General features: G+C 34.4%; 1 pseudogene; it reads right to left on the reverse strand.

Moving 5' to 3' along the window:
• Positions 1-14,349: 14,349 nt before the first annotated feature.
• On the reverse strand, positions 14,350-14,465 carry LOC145246910 (5S ribosomal RNA; annotated as a pseudogene).
• Positions 14,466-23,069: the final 8,604 nt, after the last annotated feature.

Raw genomic sequence — 23,069 nt, forward strand, 5'->3', positions numbered from 1 at the left:
AAAACTCAAATTATGACATCATTCTAACTCTTAAAAACTCAATTTATGCCATCATTCTAACCCTTAAAAACTCAATTTATGACATCATTATAACCCTTAAAAACTCAATTTATGACATAAATCACAGTTTTTTTTTTACTCTGGTTCACCCCAAACAATGCACTGACATAAGGGGCTACTACTTACCATGCCAGCTAGCGGCATTCACCATATACAGATTGAACCAACTTCAATGTGATGGAATTATGGAATTCACAAGCAGTCCCCAGTCGCATGTTTATCCCGGTCACAGAGTTGACAATGTTAGGTTTTAAGTGTTCTTAAAGGAAGGTGTCGACATCCTCTTACATACAGCGCCTGGTATTCCCAAATTGGCCACCAATCTGATACTGACCAGGCTCAACATGGCTTAACTTGGGTGATCTAATGAAAGAACTGCAAAGACGTAACATGGTCATCTTTCTTTACTGGAATATACAAATGACTGGGGATCGCTTGGGAATTTAATATTCTCATGACACTTTCTCCTAAGGAGGAAACCTGTTCATATCACTTAAGGTGAATGCTGCTTGCAAAAAAAAAAAAAAGATAAGACATATCTCTCAATAGGATTACACAAGAATCTCCATAATCAGGCAAGAATAGGTAGGCATAAAGATGTGGATTCTGAGGTCATGTTACACGTGATAATCTGGAGCTTAGTATCAGAAAAGTTTAATATCTTGCAGTCCAGTGTAATTGGTCAGCTTCACTCTCTTCACAGAAGTTTCTGGAAGTTGCTGAATGTTTTTAATGTTTTTAATTAATAAATACATTGTCTTTATTCATGTGTTATATAAAATAATCAAACAAAGCATTTTTCTCACATTTTCCAGTTTTTCTTTCAGATACAATGCACATGCGCACATTACAATGCAGCCTAGACCTTTCAGGCCAAAATACTCAACAAACGCAACAAGAGCAACTAAACAAGCGACCACATATGCACATAGCTTACTGAACTCGTATATACACAATACCATACATGGAAATGTTAATATACACCCACATTTACAATGCATATCCCATCTACACACCGTTTAACATGCAAATACATGTGAACCAAAATAAAGGTGTCCATTCGAGTTCTTAGAGATTAAACACTTTACATCACTTAGTACTCTCAGTTTTTATAAACCATTCATTTTTTACTAGCCAGGTGGTGGCACCTGGCCTTGACCAGTCGTAAAATATGCTTAAATATATTTGAATTCATGCAAATTTGAATATTATATTGTACCTATTATATAGTAATGATTACAAAAGATTAAAAAGAAAAAGGACTTAGGTGCTATGAGCTAGAATCAAAGCCAAAACATTTAGTGCTCCAGTTGCATTTCCCACTGTTTGAGCTATCAAGAGATAGATAAGAAAGGTTTAAAATTAAACCACTTCAATCTAAGAATGAATTTGCGCATGCGCAAAAGAAATAGAAATATGTTGGGAAGTTGAAATGAACATTATTTCAACTTGCTAACGTATTTCTGTATGCGTTATTCATCCATCCAAACAAAAATTTTACTCGTTATCCTTGGTGTGTGATTGTTATTTTCTGTTAATTTCAATGTTATGTCACCAGTAGTTAAAGAGTTTATCGGTTAAATATTTGCAGACATACATACATACATCTACTGTTTTATTTATATGGATTGCCTTAATAAGATGTTGATAAAAATAAATTATTTTTGGGTAGATATGTTTTTCTTAATAAATCAAAGTTTAATACGGGGTGGTACTTATACGTGGGTCTTTTTTAGTATCACTTCTTTTACAGTTACTTTTATATACATGATTTTCACTTCTTTTCATTGTTGAAAGAAATACGGAGACGTCTGCTGGGAGTTTCTTTAAAGTTATATTTTTGCAAATAATTAACTCACATAGGAGAGAGAGAGTTCTCTTAGTTACTTATTTAGTTAACTAAGACGAGTGATGCACAGACGGATATTGGGGTAACATTGTGCATTTGGTGATTATTAAGTTTCTGACAGCATTATCGACAGTGTGTCTCGTAACAGCTTCCACATACAGATTTGAAAACCTTTATTTTTTCTCATCTCGAAAAACGTGACGTCAGTCATTAATTCTACTCATATCTTTGTTTTGTCTAAATGATCTGACCTGCTGTCCATTGCCCATCTTTACGTTGCCCATATTTGCCCATATTTCATTCAATCCTGAAAATGATTTGGGTCATCATGACATGTACTGAATGTGAGCCTTGTCAAAATTCACACTAGCTGACTCGATCGCTATTGGCATAGGGCCCCTAATATATGACGTTATATCAAAATATTTAAAAACTTGGCACTTCTACAGAATTAGGACGAGATTTCAGAGTTGATAAATAGAGCGTTCAGATAAAAAACAATGGTTTCAACTGATTTTTTTTTCAATTCTAATAAGTTACAATGGTAGTTTCCAAATTATGCAGTCGAAATTACCTGAATATTACTAAATTATTAAACAAAACAACCTTAATCATGTTAGCAGATGAAAAATTGCCGCCAACTTAAATCAAATAAAACCGGAAAATTACCTCCCTTTTGAACTCTCCTGTGTCTTACGATCGTTTTCATCAAATTCTATTTTTTATATTTTTTAATAAATAATTTTCTACCTTATTGATTTTCGTAATTTTTGGATATAATCATCTTAAAAATACGAAGAATACATAGATACAATTGTTTTCATGTGAAAATCAGTATTACGATTTCCGAAATTTCGTCCCAATAGTGTAGAAGCGCCAATACCAGATGCTCTATATCGGAGATTGGCTAAACATCTTTGCTAAAAAATAAATGGAATACAGATATAAAGATGACTTTAAGAAGTACTTCAATAAAACCTACTAATTTACACACGTGTGGATGCAATGGAACAACCACTAAAATTTTGTTCTCAATCATGTAGACAAGCTCTCTGAAGAGAGACTGTGCAATTTTTTTTTTCAATAAATATAAAAAAGTCTGTTCGATTTTTAGAAATTATTAAATATTTGGAAATCTTAATTAAATTCCTCTTCGTTCTAGTAACATAGTTTTACCTAAATACTCCAATATTGTTCTTTGTGTTTTATCTTACGGCATATCAACCCTTTTTGATTTATTTAATAAGTAGAGTAGAAAGTGCACCTTTGTTTTACATTTGTAACTCTTGCTTTTCTTATTTAAGAAAATGTTAAGTCCTCATATTCCATGTGCAATGTTTCTGACAAAGGAGAAAAACTGCTGTTTTGTAGATTAATCACTTATTGTTGACAAGTATTATTTTTTTTTTTACTTTTTCGTATTATTTTGGCTTCCAGACTTGGAGCGATTTCCAAAATAAAATTACCATACTTATTTTAAACGACTAATTGTATACAATTTGTTGAACATAAAGTGCTATTTTACCTATAGATGGGGAAAACTGCAGTTTCGTACATTTATCAATGTTATAAGTGCGTAATTGGTATAAAATAAACTCAATGAATTCAATAGGAATTGGACTTGTATAATAACAATGTATTTTCTTTTGGTGACTTAAAATCAGGTACTTTTGTTGATGACGACAATAGGGAGAAAAAGTAATTTGCATTAAAAGTGTCAATGCTTTGAAGTCAATTGAGTGTGACACTTGTTAGGTCATTCAGGCGGACTCTCCTTGAAATTGCTCCCATGTTTGCTGAAAGACATTGGAACATTCAATTTGGATTCATCATACCGAGTGCCAATCCAACTGACTGGCTTCTGCCTGGCAGAAAAGGGGCACTCAAATGCACGAACAATCAATTTGTTAAGCAATCATGATCGACAGTTCTTCAATGCGACGAACGGTTCTATGGTATTTTCAGATAGAGATCCGAACTCAAAAGCGGCGTTAACAAAGAGGATAATCTCCCTTGAAAGCTGCAATAAATCCTTCATTTTTTTATTATCTTTTTTTCTATCATTCTTTTTTTTTTCTCTATCTCTAGTTCTTCAATTGGCCTTTGTTCACTGTACTTAGTTAGAGAAGTCTGTAATAAGAAAGCATTAGATGTCTGTTTCCTCAGGCCCGGTTGAGTATAGCAAAGATTTACAGGGAGGAGAGGGAGGAGAGAAATTGGGAGAGGAGAGGAGAAAGAGGAGGCGGTCAGTTGTATACACAAGCAGAAAGGGAGATAGCTCCATCATTTCTGTTTGATCAGTTGTGTGCTGGTCAATGAAAGGAGATAAACCCTTCAGGTTTGTGGCATCAATGATGGAATTCTCTCCACGGTTGTTCCACCAAACAAGCTTGCATGAAAGACTCCCCAAGAGCATTGTCCACGTATCGTAACAAACCATACAATCAATCAAATATGGCAAAGATATGTTAGATTATAGTCAGGGTAATGGGCAAACGTTGAAGAGAGAGAAAGAGAGAGAGAGAGAGAGAGAGAGAGAGAGAGAGAGAGTGTGTGGGGGGGTCATTAGGTTTTTATCACACAAACAATCTGTCGGTAATGGTAATCTAACGCGAAAATGGCCATTCTACAAGAGTTCTTCCTTTTTCATGAACCCTTTTAATCAGTGCAAAGAGATTGATTTTTGCAATTATATATATATATGTAATATATATATATATATTACATATACATGCACATATATATAGCATATACATGCTTATGCATAATTATATATATCCATATATATATATATATATATATATATATATATATTATATCCATATATATAGAGAGTACTAAATGATATATATATATTTATACATATATATATTTATACATGTATATATATATATATATATATTATATATATATATATATATATATGTTTCACATATATATGCATTATATCTATAGACTATAGAGAAAGCGAGAGAGAAAGAGAAAGAGCAAAAGAGGAAAAGGGATGAGGAGAGGAAAGAGTAATAAGGATAGAAAAAGCAGAGCGGGTGGGAATTCCCATTTTCTATGATTCTTTTTCCTCCTTACTTTTCTATTTCTATGAATGGAAAGAGTTATTTGCTGAGTCAAATCCAGGAATTTTTATCATGAAGATTCATTAGTAATGTTGTGGGATATATGGCTAATAAAGGTGGGTATTTTCTCTATTGTGGAAGTACTAAATTGGTCACTCACTGTTTTATATCTAAAACGACCAAATAGTTTGGTTTGCTTTGACTTGATTTCTCTACTTTATATTTGCCTTCTCCAATGATATCAGTTTATAAAAGAAAATACTTTATCATTGAAAATTGTGTTATATAATTGCACGTGATAATCTCTACTATTAATAAAATTCTAAATGTTTATTTAATTTATATGTGTATATATACCAATAAAACTTTCGAACGGATGCACCGAATTGAAAAATTCTTTTTTCCCTGAAAGGTGTAAGTCCCTAGATTGTCCGTATCTATATATGGTTCGTAATGAACAACGCTCAATCACACAAAAATACCAAAATAAGGGTTTGGGGGCCATTTCGTTTTCGTCGAAAAAGTTACCTGCCCATGTCAACAGAATTTAGCACTGTCTGTATGCAGTCACGGTAACATCTTTCAGCATATGGACAAGACTTGTGGCGCAATGGATAACACGTCTGACAATGGATCAAAAGATTCCAGGTTCGAATCTAGCTAAGGTCATAATAATTTTATCCAATGTTTAATCTTAGAGTATTTTTGTTTTTTCAGTGATTTTTTTTTTTACATATGGGAATTTGCCATACTCCGAGTTCACAGGGTAAGCGTTGACGGTAAGATGATGTTGAGTGTACTTGATGTTGAGTGTACTCGATTTTGTGTTTGACTTGGTGTTGTGTGTGCCAATGCGGCACAGCGGCTAACATTTAATAATACACACACACACACACACGCAAACTCACACACACACACACACACGCAAACTCACACACACACACACACATATATATATATTAGTGATGGGACAATTTCAATAATTTCCTGATTCTGATACAATTACCAATTCCGATTCCGCTTTTTATAAATCTGTAAATATTTAATTATAAATTTTTTTTCTTCTGATTATCATGAAAACACATGTTAAATGTGCATATATTTTCCAAACGTTAAAACGTGATGATCTATAGATTTTAACTTTACTAGTAGATTAAAATCAATAAATATTTGTTATTTTATTATTACTACCGGCAGTGGAAGATTTTGTTCCAAACCAAATCAAATCAAATAAAAAAATAATTAAAAGAATCGTTTTAGAGCATCGGGAAATAGGTACAACTTTGTCCTATTCTGATACCAATTTCGATATCGCTAAAATTTCTGTCTTTCCGATTCCTGATTCCGATTCTGATTAATCGTCCCAACACTATTATCTATATCTATCTATATATATGTGTGTGTGTGTGTGTGTGTGTGTGTGTGTGTGTGTGTGTGTGTTTTTAGGCAGCAAAACATTATTTAAGCAGATTTAATTAAATACGACAGAATTTTCTTTTCTTTTTTTTTTATAGATTTCCCTGATTTTTTCTCGATGCGGCGAACAATTTTCTTTGTTTCGGTTGATGGATTTTATAATATGGTTTGAAGTGTTCTTGTTTCAACTGCTTTTGATTTGATCGTTAGTGATAATTTCAACAAAACAGTTAGTGATAATTTCAACAAAACAGTTAGTGATAATTTCAACAAAACAGTTAGTGATAATTTCAACAAAACAGTTAGTGATAATTTCAACAAAACAGTTAGTGATAATTTCAACAAAACAGTTAGTGATAATTTCAACAAAACAGTTAGTGATAATTTCAACAAAACAGTTAGTGATAATTTCAACAAAACAGTTAGTGATAATTTCAACAAAACAGTTAGTGATAATTTCAACAAAACAGTTAGTGATAATTTCAACAAAACAGTTAGTGATAATTTCAACAAAACAGTTAGTGATAATTTCAACAAAACAGTTAGTGATAATTTCAACAAAACAGTTAGTGATAATTTCAACAAAACAGTTAGTGATAATTTCAACAAAACAGTTAGTGATAATTTCAACAAAACAGTTAGTTATAATTTCAACAAAACAGTTAGTGATAATTTCAACAAAACAGTTAGTGATAATTTCAACAAAACAGTTAGTGATAATTTCAACAAAACAGTTAGTGATAATTTCAACAAAACAGTTAGTGATAATTTCAACAAAACAGTTAGTGATAATTTCAACAAAACAGTTAGTGATAATTTCAACAAAACAGTTAGTGATAATTTCAACAAAACAGTTAGTGATAATTTCAACAAAACAGTTAGTGATAATTTCAACAAAACAGTTAGTGATAATTTCAACAAAACAGTTAGTGATAATTTCAACAAAACAGTTAGTGATAATTTCAACAAAACAGTTAGTGATAATTTCAACAAAACAGTTAGTGATAATTTCAACAAAACAGTTAGTGATAATTTCAACAAAATCTTATAAAAATTGTGTTTAATATTTGTACTAATATATTAAAATTATTTCGCAATTTAAAACAATGAATATGAATAAGTACTCAAAAAGTAAACAAAAAAAAATAAATGAATAAATATAAATAAGTAATAACTAACATAAAATTAATATATAATTATACCAATAAATAAATAAATGCTGTCTTTATCCTTCTTTCCCTACCAGACAACTCAGAAAAAAAGAATTGTAATATATATATACTAGCAGGTCGCCTACAATATATATATATATATATATATATATATATATATATATATATATATATATGCGAGCAAACAGTTAATAAAACATGTTAAAAAACACTTTGAAATGAGTTAAAAACATATTTAATCTGAAAAGGAAACACTAGATAAGTGGATAGTCCTTAATCCGCGGAGTTTCGAAGAAATACTTTCATCCTTATTTTATATATATATATATATATATATATATACATCGCTGTTTGTTTGTTTGTAAATAAACAAGCAGCTCGAGCACTATAAAAGCGGTGGGCGAGTGTCTATTTAAATGGACATTTGATGAGGTCATTTGCGAGTACCGATCTCATGGGCCATTATTAGAACTGTCGACTATCAACGTGATGGTTGTAGATTCAATCCCTGGCTAGGGAAAGGTATTGGTTTAGCTGCACTGCTGAGCTGTGATACAGCGAAACAGTACTGTATGTGGATATGTGGATGACTATATATATATATAGCAGAATGATTTATGAGGAGGAATTTACTAATCAAAGAGAAGTAAACTCCAAAACCAAATATAGTTATTTATTTTTTAATTCCCAAAATAAAAAAGTTCGATACAATTACTGAGGGTGGTAAAGCTTAGGATGAATAATAATAAGAACAGATTTGCAAAGTGGAGTTATACAAACGGTTTTTATTGTTCGGTGGAATAGTCTAAAGATGGGTGCTCCTTAACCCGTGTTGAAAGTCGACAGTTCTAATTTCTGGCCCATGTGATCAGTACTCGCAAATGACCTCATCAAATGTCCATTTAAGTAGACGCTTCCCCACCGCTTTTATAGTGCTCGAGCTGCTTGTTTATTTACAAACAAACAGCAATATATATATATATATATGTATTTTTTCAGAGACCGTGTCAGCAAGTTTAATACGCAATGGTAAAGAGTCCGATCATTTTAACGAGGCGGACATGGAAACGCATGCTCTTGAGAAAGCCCACACTTTTGAAGAAGCCCCACTTTTTCGAAGGAGCGCCCAACAAAATGACCATCACTGATGAGATCACCAGTGTGATCATGAAATCAGGGAGGGATGTGATAACTGTATGGAGAGTCATAGTAATAAGTGCCCATGGTTGGCATGTGTTTGCTGTAGAGAAGCACTAGTACTCGAACCTGGAACCCTTCCAATACAAAATAATATGTATGCAAATTTATGAGTTCGAGGTTACAGCATAAAAAAAGCGGATAGTTTTGTGCAAAAGGTGTCTTTCATTTTGTGGACGTTGTTTCATATGAGTGAGTTTGTTATCTGTTGGGAAAAAGAAGAAAAAGAAGAAAAAAAGAAAAATACGAAGAAGAAAAGTATTACTACTGCTTGGGTGAATAAGCAAAGAAGTCGTGAAAAGAGAAAAGACATTTGAGCCGGCCAAGTACAACAAGGAAAAAACACCGAGAGTTGGTGCAGCAAATTGAGAGTTGGTGTGGAGAATTGAGAGTGAAGAGGAGTTGGTGAGAAGTTCTGACCATTCTTTTCTGTTTTCAGTCAGGGAAGCAGGAAACTGGAAGGGAATTCCAATGTCTAGAAAACTAAGGGAAGAAACTGTTAGAATACAAGGTTTTCTGGCATCTAGGGACCTCAATAGTAAAGGGGCGGGATTTTGCTGCTTCTCAGGTTAGTTGGGACTATGTATGTCGAGGGGGGTACAAGTATTACGAGTTGTTTCAGACCACATTGAATTAAAATATTTTGGAATTCCCTCCTTGTTTCTTGCTTCCTTGACTACTAAACTGCTGAAAATTCAATGTAATGTAAACAGACATCTCACTGCTCAAGTTCCCACAGTTTCCTGCTAGACACAATCCTAAATAGTAACCCGTTATGTTCCAAGTGATCATATGCCTTGTTTGGGGTGAAAAACAGTAAAAAAAAAATCTTACTGAAAAAGAATTAAATATGTCCACTAAAATATGACTCAACTTTATGCGAAGGACACACTGAAACATATAGAGAGTTGCTAGGTCGACTGACAAACAGAATGTGGTATCTTGGAGTTCCATCTCACCTGCTCATTTTTTGGTGCAGTATACAGTTGTCTCGTTTGAGCAGATCTACTTGGGAACTGATTAGTATCTTCCTGGCTGTCGATGTGGGCAGAAATCAGTAGGTTTAGAGTGTGCATGTCTGGTGGGCTAATCAACTGTGTATTAATACGCCAACCAAATTACAACTCGACATAGTGCAAGATAGTGTGCATACATATAAACAAAAAATAGTTCTCGTGTAAATGTCACAGGTTATTAATTAAAAAATGGACAATTTAGTGAAGTTCAAAGGTTAATTTTTTTCGTATTTGTAAAATAATTTTTACTGAATACAACACTTGTAGTTTGAATAGATGAAATGTTTCTTTGAAAAAATCAATCTGAAAAATTAAAGAAAAGTATAACGCGATGAGTGTTTTTCTTTCCTTCTTGTTAATTATTATGATGTCTGATCTTCTTGCTTGGATAAGTTTATCAGTTTGTATCTCTGTTATATTGAGGTACCAAAAAGGAGTTTGTTGTGTAATGTGTACCATAGCACCATACGGGATATATGTGTGTGTAATGGTTAACCAACATCATACAGCAGATATGTACTTGTGACGAAGAGTTCATCGGAATGTGTGTACATGTCACTAAATGTCTATAGTGGTTCTTCACTATCTGAATCCTAAGTTATGTTGTTGCAGTCTATTTATGCTTCAATGCTATGATCGGTTAAATATTCATATGCATGTGTGTGTGTGTGTGTGTGCGCGTGTGCGCGCGTGATACATGTATTATGTATTTTTTTTTTTTTTTTTTTTTTTTTTTTTACAAAGGCATCACCACATTATCAAGGCCCAGAGGCCACTCAAGGATAAGGGTTAAAGAGTGTACAGTAGAAGTTGGTCAATATAGTAATCATTAGTAATGAAAATTTGGTAAATTTGTTAACTTATATGGAACGGCTCATCAAGAACTTATTTACTTTAGACTTGAACAAAACCATATTGTAGTCAGCTGGAAAGCAGAAAACGGAAGACAATTCCACAAGCGTGCAGTTCTAAGAAAGAAGCTTTGTTCATGGAATCTACGTTTAGGTTTAGCCACAGATAAAGAGTGGGGGAAATTATTGATAGTGTTTACAGCTAGACGAGTGTTTCTTGTGAAAGTTTGGCGAGGGGGGACCATAGATTGAAGCTCAGTTGAACACTTTCCATGAAAATAACGATACATCAGAGACAAACTCGCAACATCTCTTCTGTGAGATAGAGGTTGCAAGGAGGAGAAAAGGACATCTCCTACGAGGCTACGAAGTCTATTTTGAACTCTATCAAGGCAGGCCAAGTCCTTTCTAGCAGCTCCTGCCCAGATGTGGCAACAGTATTCCATCCTTGGACGTACCTGGCTCTTATATAGATAGAGAATAGCATCAGCAGTGAGATATCTACTGGATCGATAGAAAGATCCCACCATTTTTCCAGCGGCCTTGGCAACAGATTTGATATACGTGTTCCATTTAAGATCAGGAGTAATGGTCAAGCCCAGAAGCTTGTCAAAACTTGAGGCCTCCTGAAGACGAGAGCCATTCATTTCAATTGATGACAAATGTGGATTAGAATGTTGATGATGTAAAGAGAGAAGCTTGGTTTTAGATGCATTAAAAGTAACCAGCCACTCCTTTCCCCATTGTACTACGTGCTCAAGATCAGAGGAGAGAGAATTGGAGAGAACTTGGTCGTTTACTGTCTTAGATGTGGTACCATAAATGGTAGTGTCGTCAGCATAAATGTCTACAAATGATGTAAGGATATGATTTGGAAGATCATTAATGTAGATCAGGAAAAGAGTTGGGCCCAGGATGGATCCCTGAGGGACACCGGCATTAATACTGTGAGCTTCTGATTTTTGCCCCTCAACTACTACTCTTATGAACCTATCAGAAAGAAATGATTTAATAATTGAGAAGACTTTTCCAGCTATACCATAGCTAGCGATCTTATGAAGTAAACCTTTATGCCATACCTTATTTTCATGTGTCGTTGATCTTGTCTGCCTGGAATTAATCTTGTTTTTGGAGAGGAGGCTGGAACCTGTTTGAACGAATATGCATTCACTTCCAAGAACGTTGATTGTATTTTATATAGTTTTTTATTCGCTTTCCAGGTGTCGATCGCAGAAGAATGGAAAGTGAATATCTTTGCTTGAGTGGTTAATTCTAGGTCTCCATTCTAAGACACGTCAGCTCCCTCCCAGATAAAGGGTGCAGACCTGTTAAACCGTCCGTCCTTCTCAACGTCCAAATTCCAACTCCAAGGTCTTCTCAGCTAACCTGATCACATGGTCACATACACGTAGTTCCATCAGCTGACCAGATGCTTTCGGTAAACTTGTCTATGATATACTTTTATTATATTTTTATCAACATTCTTCTCTTGTTTATCTCTCCAGTTAGATATATAGATAGATCAAGATAGATAGATACAGAAATAGATAACTAATAAATACTTTCTTGTGTTCAACCTACTACATAACATCTCCATGTCCCAAAGGATTTTGTGGTTTTTGTTTTCCAGTTTTCAATCTCCGGTTTATGCTTGTACTATTTATCTGTATATTCCAGATGCAGATTAATTGAAAACATGCCTAAATATAAACGAAGCTTCTGTGAACAAAGATGCTTTTCCAGAACTACTCGCTTGTGGAGCACTGTTCCGCTTCCCTGCTTCTCGGTTGAATACAATATGGTAGCCTTTAAATCTAATCTAAAAAGCTCTTGTTGAGCCGTCCTTATAAATAATCTAATTCTACCCAATTTAAACCATTAACGATTGATATACTATGATCTTACATTCATTAACCCTTATCCTCAAGTGGCTACCGGGCCTTGGTAATTGGTGCCTCCCAAGTAAATTAAAAAAAAAAAAAGAAGCACCGTAGTTTCAGTAGGATTAGATCTAGGAGACTACAGCGATACAATCATTTTATATATACAGGGTTCGTATTACAATTCACAGAGGTACGAAAAGGTTTTCAAAAATAAAAAACAACAGAAATATAACAAATAAATGTTATGAAAGGCAAGATAAATTACTTTTCTACCTAACTGGATAGGTTTTTAGTGTTTTTTATTCTAAAATTTTTATTCAGTTTGAAAAACGAATGATGTTGAGCGCTACAAAAGAACAACAAAAAATGGCCACGATATCTTTGAAGTCTCAGCAATGACTTATAAACAAGAAATAAAACTAAACAGGGGTAGAAACCCACCCAATAAATTTAACAGTGACATTTATTGGGTGAGTTTCTACCACCATTTTGTTTTATTTCTTATTTTGAAGTGATTATCGAGACTTTAAAGATGTAAAGAGATATCGATATCGGGCCATTTGTCCCTGTTCTCCGGTAGTGCTCAATACTACTCGTTTTCTGAATCGCATAAACATTTTAGATCAGATAAAAACACTAAAAACTTATCTAGTTAAGTAGAAAAGTAACTTATCTTTCCTTTGAAAACATTTCTTAGTTATATAACTGTTTTTTTTTTTTGTCAATTCATTTGTACCTCTGTAGATTGTAATACAAACCATGAAAACAGTAACCGAAAAATAAGACAAAATTATTGCATTCAATATTGTCTTTTTATTTCTATTATCAGCTTGCTTTTCACTCATACACAATTCATCCGGTGCCCGTAAACCTCACATTGTCACAACCTTCTAAACCCCAAACCTATCTATACACTATGCACAATGCTTCAAGCAAACTATAAAACCCTCTTATGAAAAATATGTATTAAAAAAAACGAAGCAAACATATAAAATTATTGTTCTAAAATGATAATCTTTTACAAAGGAATTCAATTTTCATTGATGTTAGAAAATAAATCCTCTTTACTTCACTTTCAAAAATGGGTTGAAAGAAACAGTATTTGAATCATTATGAGAAACAAAGAAAATCATTTTAATAAATAACATTTCCTAAAAAAAAAAATGAAATGTAATAATAAATGATAAAAAATACAAAGCATTGGCAGATACAATTGTTTAATTATTCATATTCATCCATAACCTACAATCGTTCATAGCAGCTAATCAGCATAGTGGTGAGAAGCCTTGACTGTCGTTTGGGCGGTCGGGTTTCGATCCTGGCTTGATGTAGTTGTCTGTCTAGCCGCACTGATGAGCTGCAATACAGCGAAACAATACTGCATGTGGACGACTCTAGTGCTCCCTTTCTCTGATTGAACATAATGGGAGGTGATATACAAATAGCCATTAGCATATTAAGCGATGCTCTTTGTGTAAACAAATAGAGCTTAGGCATTTGGACAATATTAATTCACTACTCGCACAGCAGAAGCCGAGTAGCATAGCGGTGAGAAGTCTTAACTGTCGGTTGGGCGGTCGGGTTTCGATCCTGGCTTGAGGTAGTTATCTGTCTGGTCGCACTGATGAGCTGTGATACAGCGAAACAGTAATGTGGATGAATATATATATAGGCTTCCTTCAGTCTTATAAGACTATGGATGCGCGTTAAATTTTTTGTGGCAAGAGTTGGGCAATCCCCAACCACACCTCTCCTGAGTCGACATTGTTGAATACCAGTGACAAGTGGAGGTTTAGGATGACTAGAAACAAATCCCGAGATAAGCAGAAAGCACATATGGCGCCTAGAATTCCCAAATGGTCACCATCTGGTACTAGCCAGGCTCAACGTTGCTTAACTTCGGTGATCTGATGAGAACCGGTGTGTCAATGTGATTATGCCATACACAATATATATATATATATATATATATATATATATATATATATATATATATATATATATATATATATATATATATATATATATATATATATATATATATATATACAGTCCTGGTCAAAATCATAAGACCACTTAAGAAAGTAAGCGTTTACGCATATTATCGAATCTTTAATCAAACAAATAGTTGAAACCATTGCCAAAAGGGAAAATATGATGGAAAAAAAATAATATCTTCTTCATTCGAAACATTGACCCTGATTTAATAATTATTTTTTAAAAAACAAACATTTTCACCTGGTCAAAATGATAAGACCACTGATAATTTATCTAACAAAAGGTGATTATAAATTACTAAAAAGGGTCTCAGTATTTAGTATAGCCTCCATTATTACGAATTACTTCAAAAATTCTCTTCAGCATGCTTGCGACTAAGTTTTTTATCAGTTGCGAAGGAATTTTATCCCATGCACTGAAAACTGAATCAGAAAGTTCCTTTATCGAATCATACTGGGTTCCATCCTTGAACACTTCTTTTGCCATCCATCCCCAAAGGTTTTCAATGGGATTGAGGTCCGGAGAACATGCTGGATGATCTAACAATTCTATATTATTTGAAGAAAAGTATTCTCCTGCTTGTCGAGAAGTGTGTATCGCAGCGTTGTCTTGCTGGAAAATCCAATTTCTTCCAAACAGACGTGGACCTTCAGTCCTGATAGAAGCATTTTCAAGCATTGAAATGTTCTTCAATGATGTTTTCCGGCCTTTCACTACTTGCAATTTTAGGGTCCCAGCTGACGAGAAAGCACCCCAGATCATTAAAGACCTTCCTCCACTAATTGTTCACAAGTTTAAAAAGTCTCTTTGGGCAAATTTTTATCATGCCAATAGTGTTGAAATCCATCTGGACCATCTAGATTAAAATTTTTCTCATCGGAGAAAATTACATTTTCCCACTTCTCTTCATCCCAAGTCTGGTATTTGCCGGCATACTTAAGTCGGTTAGTTTTGTGCTGTTCAAGAAGACGTGGTTTCTACAGTCGCTTTAAATGATTGAAACCCTTCATTTTCAGATGCTTTCTGATGGTTTTAGGACTGCATTCTGCTGCTGTTTGGCTTTTCAATTGACGAGCTCATACTGGAGTTTTTTTTTTAAACTTCTCCTGATACGGCGATCCAGTGATGGGGTTATTTTTTTTGGTCGAACTGGATTTTTTTGTGTGCCCATATTGATCTGGATTTCTTAAAAAATTTGTGATGACCGTTTTGCTACGATTCACTTCGTTTGCAATGGATCTATGGGAAATTCCACCCCTATTAAGCTCAAAGATCCTTCCTCTCTCAAACTCTGATAATGGTTTCCCTTTTGCCATTTATAATTTAGTGTTTTTTATTCACTAACAAGCTGCTTTTAGTAACATAGAAAACTTTTCGTATTCATTTTTTCAAAACTAACCGATTTTATCAAAGTGATCTTATCATTTTGACCAGGTGAAAATGTTTGTTTTTTAAAAAATAATTATTAGATCAAGGTTAAGGTTTCGAATGAAGCAGATTTCATTTTTTTCCATTATAGTTTCCCTTTTGGCAATGGTTTCAACCATTTGTTTGATTAAAGATTCGATAATATGCATAAACGCTTACTTTCTTAAGTGGTCTTATGATTTTGACCAGGAGTATATATATATATATATATATATATATATATATATATATATATATATATATATATATATATATATATATATATAAATCCCCGAAACAGTGTTTCATGGTAAACAACTGATGATCCCTTGAAAAATAAAAACAATATATATATATATATATATATATATATATATATATATATATATATATATATATATATAAATCCCCGAAACAGTGTTTCATGGTAAACAACTGATGATCCCTTGAAAAATAAAAAAAATTGGTATTATAGTAAATTTGAGAGAGTTGATGCAGTGATTGCAGGTGATTAAATGACTTACTGACTAGATGTTTTTTTTAACGAATGATAAAAAGTAATTTTTTGTATAGTTTCAAATGTTAACAACTTCAAAGACTATATATATATAAAATTGTACAAATAGTTATGAAACAATTGTACAAATAGTTATGAAACAATTGTACAAATAGTTATGAAACAATTGTAACTCATAAAAAATGCACAATAAGATGTTCTCTTTTTATATTTTGTTGTCTTGATTTTTGCGAAAAAACTATATGCATGCTTGATTATGAAAACTGGTAATCATGAAGCTTTAATAATTGAGTCAATACATTTTGACTTCGATTTTATTGGTATATGAATATTATCGGAATTTTAATATATTGAAATTTCGGTTAAAATATACTAATGCATATATATACTAGGCATATATATATATTTATATATATACATATATATATATACATGTATATATATATATATATATATATATATATATATATATATATAAATATTAGAAAAATGCGAGCATGAAAAGTAATATGGTTAAGCTTAAACATGGAAAAGTAAAGGACTCGTTGTTAAAACTTGAAAAGAAACGTGCAAGATATTCTAGTAAAAAGTATAATACATTTATAACTTAAAATATTGCAACATTAAGAATTTTGTTTATAATGTTATAAATTGAATTTTAAAAAATTCTTAATGCTGCAATATTTTAAGCTATAAATTTTATTATAGTTTTTACTAGAATACCTTGCCTTCTCTTTTTCGAATTTTAACAACTAGTCCTTTATTTTTCCATATTTAAGCTTAACCACATTATTTTTCATGTTCGCATTTTTCTATTGTAATCTATGATTTTTCAAAGCTTCCAATAAATTTATGTGTTCTTTGTTTAATTTCAGTCGTATTTTTTGACCCCATAAATACATATGTAATAACACTGTACGACACTCGTCTGCTTTCAATAAAATCCTCCAATTATCTCCCTTTAATACTTTCATTCTCTCTTTCACTTGTTACTTCTCTCTCCGAATTAATCGCAACAATAGTCGCTGAAGTAATGTAGGTGCTATGAAAATCAGTCATAAAAAGCGTCACACACTTCCTTACATATTTTTACGATTTTGAACACCAGTAAATTCATCATAACTTTTGTTTTAATGAAAGAAAATTAAAAAAAAAATTTTACAATATAGCTAAGGAGTTGATCTGTAAACTGTAATAATTGTTTGAAATTTGGTCGAAAAACGAGTGAGTGGTAAAGCTTTAAAGCAGTTCTAAGTGACTAAAACTGACACTTAACCATATATTCAAACACGTTAGTGTTTGAATGATATATATATATATATATATATATATATATATATATATATATATATATATATATATATATATATCATATATATATCAGGTCATGTCATATGCTACTGGTACCATATAACCCAGTACTACCTGCCTCATGGTCGGGTCACCGGCGACTAAACTGGTTCCCCCACCAGACTTGTTTGTTTGGTATGGAGGATTGCTAGTCTCCCTGAAGGATTAAAAACAAGACCTTCTAAAGGGCGGATGAACCCTTTTTCGGGGTCAATGGCCGACTAGCATCGTGTGTGTTTGTGTGTATGTATGTGTGTGTTGGGATGGAAAGGGCTCCCATAAGTCGTGGTGAGAGTAACCTTTCTAGGAGAAGCAAATCTCTGATTTAAAACAAAACAATAAAGCGGGAGACCAGTACCCGCATTAAGCTGGTCTGCAGTTTAACTTGTTGCTGGCTATCTTGCTCTGGCTTGTTGCTAGATCTCAACATTTTGAACAGAGAGAGAGACTTAGCTGTCGTACAAAGCTAAGACTCTGTAACATCATCTGTGTATAGATACTCCCTCGGGCATTTGTCTATTAAAATGGTCCTGTGGTGATGGAAGTCATTTTTTGGGCTCATGGACTTTAAGTGTCTGAGGGAGTGGCACTCGTCGGCCAAGACGTTGCAATCATCATGTATCTATATATATATATATATATATATATATATATATATATAAAGTGATTGTATGTGTGTGGAACAGTCTCAACTTTTAATCCACAGACTTGAAACTTGATATATATGGGAGGTTTGAACCCCTGGAACCAATTCAATTTGGTTTTCAGCTCGTAAAAATAGCTGCTAGGGGGTCAAAATGGAAAAAAAGACACTTGACAGGCATAAGTTCATTAAACGTGTTACTTCTGTACATGCGCAAATATACATATATACTTTTAAGAACATTATTTTCTAAGTTTTTATATGTGCATGCATTTAGCGCAAATGGTAACGAATAATGTTGGAGAGGTATATGTTTTGGTTTCGATTCTAGTTGATGACATCCAAGTCATAGGGTTATTCTTTTTATTTAACTTTTAAAATTACTGCTATATATTGGGTACAATATAATAATAAATAGAGAATTGACTCTATAATAATAAATCTGAAATCTGCATGAATTAAAATATCCTAGTTAAGCGTATTTTATGCCCGAGCAACACCGAGTGGCCTGCTAGTAATAATAATAATCCTTACTATCATTTCTCTGGAAATCAGTCATAAATGGCCCAAATAATTTTATATATTTTTTTAATATTTTGATTGGACACAACATAAGAGTCCCCACAACAATCACGATGACCACCACCACCACAATAATAATAATAATAATAATAATAATAATAATAATTCTGATTTCGTTTATTAACGTCTCTCTGGAAAGGGATGGGATTCATTTCCAGAGGATTTCCCTCAATCCCGGCTTCAAACCAGGAGCTTCAAAGATCTAGGGTTTTCCTAAGGATTTTTGTGGTTACCTATAATGGCAAAGGTCTGAAGACCGCCTAAAACATCGGGGATTGTAGTTTTTTCAATTGTCCTTCCAGACGACTTTATACTACTCCTAGTGTACCAACTACAACCGGGATTATTTGTGTTTTAACCCCGTGTATACGCCTTATCTCCAAGGCCAATGGAGCATAATTGCTCCACTTCTCATTCTCCTTCTCTCTCACATTTCTGTCCCAGGGTACTGAAAACTTTACAATCTACCAGTTTTTATAGACTTTGTCAATGACAACCAAATCCGGACGATTATGTTCCAATTGCTTGGTCGTTATGACACTTTTGTCCCACCATACCTCTACCTTGCCATCCTCACTTGTTCTCACTTCATCAGGCACCTCCTCAAACCATTTTCCAGCACACTTCACCCCGACCCTCTTACACACCTCCCAATATATCTGGAGTCCCATGCGATCATGTCTTTTGCGGTACTCTCTCTGGGCCAGTCCACTACATCCTGCTGCAAGATGCGCAATTGATTCTGAGGTCTTACCACAAATCCAGTATTCTGCAGCAACTTCCTCTCCTAGAACCACTTTTTTGAACAATCGTGCTCCTAATGCCTGCTCTATAATAATAATAATAATAATAATAATAATAATAATAATAATAATAAAAAATTAATTAATTAATTTTAATATCTGTTTAATATACTGGCATGTGTTGAGCAGCTTTTAGAAATTGACTTTCAAGCTAACCTGTCTCTGGCCAGGTCCTTATTTATCCCTCTTTCATTCTAGTCTATTTTTATCACTTCCTCCCATGTTTTCCTTGGCCTTGAACTGGATCAGCAAAGTTAACTGTTTTACATTTACTAATTTACGCATGGCCAATCCAACGAAGCCTCCTGTTCTGCAGGAATACCTATATACAGTAAAGATTTGATCTTCCATTTCATCATCAGATTTTGTTTTATATAATAACTAGCATGGGTGTCCGGCGTTGCTTGGGTGTTTGGAGGTATGTTGAGAAAAAAAAAAGGGGTAGTAGGCAGGCAAACTCGAACCCGTACCACGAAGGAGGAAAAGAATGTGAAAAAAAAGTGATGTGTTTGCTGTTACATCCATCGCCAAACTGGAAGTGACGTAGGTTTAAATTAAGGCTAGACTATTAAAAAGATGGAATGACTTTCGAAAATATTGGCGAAAAAAGCGACCCCTTTCTGTAGAAAAGTGCTCAGTTGAGGGTGAAGGAATTTATGTTTTGGGCCAATTTTTCGATATTTGTCGTCCGAAGGGTCGACCTTTAAAATGATACCGATCTCGTGAAAATCCGTGGCCTCTGTCGAAAGTTTAAGGCATACATACATACATACATACATTTAAACGGACAGATGAGATTTATATTATGATAAAAACAACATCATTTAAGGAGGAATACTAGAAACAATTGTTTAATTATTCATATTATCCCATTAATAACAATCGTTCATAAAAATAATAATAATCCCTACAAGGATTTATCTGTGAACATCAGTCACAGATGGTCCAAATAACGTATTATTTCTTTATATTTCGATTGAACAAAACATAACAGTCACTCACCACCAGCGCCACAATCATTATCATCAACATCATCATCTGAATAGTAATACTACTAATAATAATAATAATATGGAAGATGAAGAAAGTCAAGATTACAGCCGCACTAGGAATTATCTTGAAAACTTCAAAAAAAAGAATGGGAAAAATCAAAGGTTAGGCTGAAAAGATGCAACAGATAGCCATGATGAAAATGGCTGAAATCTTATGGAGAATCCTAGAATGCTGAAACCCACATAAACTATGAATGCTAATTAGTATGAGGGGCGTGCAATAAGTAATGCCCCTGACCTACTTTCCATAGGAGTACAGCAACGAAACTTGGCACAGTTATTAGTCTTTCTCTACATAGGAAAAACCCAGAGTTATGCATTTCTCCCATCGGTTGATGCAGCTCTGGAGACCGTTTTTGTAGAACACTCCAGGTTGGTCCTCCAACCATGACGTGACTTCAGAAATCAAGGCTGCATCATCTGGGAAATGCTTTCCTTTCAAAAACAACTTCATGGCTGGGAAGAGGTGAAAGTCAGAGGGTGCAAAGTCATGTGAGTAGGGAGGATGGGGGAGGATTTCATAACCACACACACGTGCTTCTGATCTGGTGACATGCGAGTTGTGGACCGGAGCGTTGTCCTGCAGGTGGAGGGAAACTTTGCTGATCTTGCCCCGCTTCTTGAGTTTGATAGCTTCCCTTAATTTCCTCAAAAGTGAAGCATAATAGGCTCCTGTAATTGTGGTACTCTTTGCCAGGAAATCTCTCATCACTACTCCGTCCTGGTCCCAGAAGATTGTGAACATGACCTTGCCAGTGGAGGGCTGCACCCTTGCTTTCTTTGGAGGTGGTGAGTCCAAGTGCTTCCACTTCATTGATTGGGCTTTGGTCTCTGGATCATAGTGATGGACCCAGGTTTCATCCTGTGTAATCAGTCTTTTGAAAAACTTTGACTCATCTTCTTGGCACATCTCCAAATTCATCCTCGAGCACTCAACGCATTCTCGCTTCTGGAATGATGTGAGCAACCTGGGAATCCATCTGGCAGACACCTTATGCATACGCAAATGGTCATGAATGATAGTTTCCACAGACCCTGTACTAATCTTGACACCTTGGGCGATTTGGCGAATAGTAATGTGCCGATCTTCCAAAATGGCAGCCTCAACTTGACGGACAGATGCCTCATCAATGGCAGAAGGGGAGCGACCAGGTCTGGGAGCTGTTTCCACAGACTTCCGGCCATGTTTGAATTCACGATGCCAGTGTTTTACAAGATCATATGATGGGGCATTATCACCATAAGTTTCTTTCATTTCATCAAAAGCCTCCTGTGGTGTGTGTCCTTTCAAATACAAAAACCGGATCACTGCTCGGCATTCAACAGGCTCCATTTCACACCTGACTCAGTTAAAACACCTGTAAAACAGAAACCAAAATTAGTTCAGAACTGTAATTTGCCACATAACCCGTAGAGATATAAATCATTGCACATGCAAAATTTCAGCTAGATCAGACAACTGGAAGTGGGTCAGGGGCATTACTTATTGCACACCCCTCGTAACTTGAACACTGCAATAGAAATGAAACAAAAACAGAATACGACTGCAAGGAACCAAGAAAACTGTAATCACAAAAAGTTAAATATGTCTCCTCTCTCTCTACAAACATGGTGGCATCTACATCAGGTGGCACCACATCAAAGAGTTGTGAAGGATCCAGAAGGACCGAGGAGAAAGAGTACTAAGCACACCTCCACTGGAAAAGTGTGGATAGCACTGGGGCCTTGGGGAGGATTTTTGCCACTCAAACCCCAGGGAATATCAATGGCCACAGCCAGTGAGAGATCAAAGGTAAGCAACTGTTGTGATAACGTGAAGTCATCTGCTCTAGTTATCAAAAACGGTGGAGAGCAATGGAAATCTGGAGAGCCTTGTCGCTCAGACAGCTGGTACTGCCATGGTTCCTTTGCCACATGTAGCTGCAAGTAGGCAGACTTAAGGTCCATAATCGCAACTCCTCCCATCAACCGTCTCCACTTCCTCACCTTTTCACCACACACATCTATTATATTGCTCCCTGTATGACAAGCCACAAAACGGTTCAATACATGGAAGTCTAACACTGGCCTGACTTTCCCTTTTGTGACCTAGAACACTACCATCAATGGTAATACAACATTTCCTTCTCCCTACCGAGGTGCACGACTTATATGATCTTCACCGAGGTGCGCGACTTGACACAAAAAACAACTTCTTAA

Source organism: Euprymna scolopes, chromosome 24 (genome assembly GCF_053919585.1).
Source record: "Euprymna scolopes isolate OS-2025 chromosome 24, ASM5391958v1, whole genome shotgun sequence".
NCBI lineage: Eukaryota > Metazoa > Mollusca > Cephalopoda > Sepiida > Sepiolidae > Euprymna > Euprymna scolopes.